We start from the raw sequence: 1,144 nt of genomic DNA, 5'->3' as shown, positions 1-1,144 counted from the left end.
ATGCTCTGCATTCTGGGAGGGGTGTGCTATCACACTGACTGCTGACTACAGGGCATACTTGGACCAGTGGTATTGCAGAGCTTGAAGCATTGCTGCAAAATTAGAAGGCCATGAAAACTTACCAAGGAGTAGGGAGCTCTGCTGTTTCACGGAGGAAGATGTAGCAGGAACTACAGGAGCAAATGCCTCCTATCCATTGTAACATATTAAAGCAAGGTCCAGTGAAGAAACTGCTAGAACAAAGATCAATGATGAAGTAAAAGGTGTCTCACAGATGTCTGGTGGCATTTGGCATTCCTGGGGACATTAGCCATTTGAAATAAGTCACACATACCATACGTGTCAATTTAGTGTAGAACTTAGGTGGGAGGTTCCTGCACCTGCACAGTTTCTCTTGTCAAAGAATGGAGTTACACAGCTCATTGCTTCCATTTCCATATTTTTTGGCCTTTGACCACTCTGGAAAATTCATACAAACCTGATGAGCAGAAGTCTTGGGCTTTACCACAGGTGTCTGGGTGGTGTTCTGAGACCCAGGCTTCTGCTCAGTCCCAAACTGATGCCAAGATGTCCCAGGCCAGGTGAATCCAGAAGTGGACTTGCAGCCAGATGTCCGCTGACGGTGCTGCTTGGGACTGCAGATTTGCTTCTGAGGCGCTCCAAAAAGAGCTTGGTGTTGGCCTCTGCAAGTCTCTCAGTAGCTCTGAAACATTCACAAGCACACACAGAGTCATCTTTGGCAGGAAGGCTTTCACAAAGTTCCCCTCCACAGCCTTGGCTGAAGAGCGTCCAAAACAAGCACATCCTTTGGTCTGAGCTTGTTCACAGGGCCTGTTTCTAAGAAATCACACCAAGTGCAAGGAGCAGCGAGTGGCACCTCCAGAAGAACTCTGGGCTAGCCTGGCCTTCTGAAGGAAAGCTCAACCCTCAGACCCACTGCCAAAACAGAAGCCAAGAAAGAACCTTCTTAGTTTTGATTCACAGAATCCAACTCTGTTCTCCGAGAAGCCTCTCCTTATTCAAACAGCAAAGGGCACAAGATTCATCTTTTCTGTCACCCACGGGATGAGGAGATGAGAGATTGGCAAAAAGACTGCCTGCTAAAACAACCTCAACTTGAGAAGACACCAGTAATGCCATAGTG

General features: G+C 47.5%; 1 long non-coding RNA gene across 1 annotated transcript in view; it reads right to left on the bottom strand.

Annotated features, from left to right (window-relative positions):
* The window catches only part of LOC108510451, a 4,275-nt gene extending 3,237 nt beyond the window's left edge, over positions 1 to 1,038 (bottom strand). Inside the window, exon 1 of the long non-coding RNA XR_001878819.1 lies at positions 479 to 1,038. This is a non-coding gene — a long non-coding RNA (uncharacterized LOC108510451). The remainder of the gene's footprint in view (positions 1 to 478) is intronic.
* Between the last annotated feature and the right edge of the window lie 106 nt (positions 1,039 to 1,144).

Source organism: Lepidothrix coronata, unplaced genomic scaffold, assembly GCF_001604755.1.
Source record: "Lepidothrix coronata isolate B3197 unplaced genomic scaffold, Lepidothrix_coronata-1.0 Scaffold916, whole genome shotgun sequence".
Classification (NCBI taxonomy): domain Eukaryota; kingdom Metazoa; phylum Chordata; class Aves; order Passeriformes; family Pipridae; genus Lepidothrix; species Lepidothrix coronata.
This window is presented reverse-complemented; position numbering and strand designations above follow the sequence as displayed.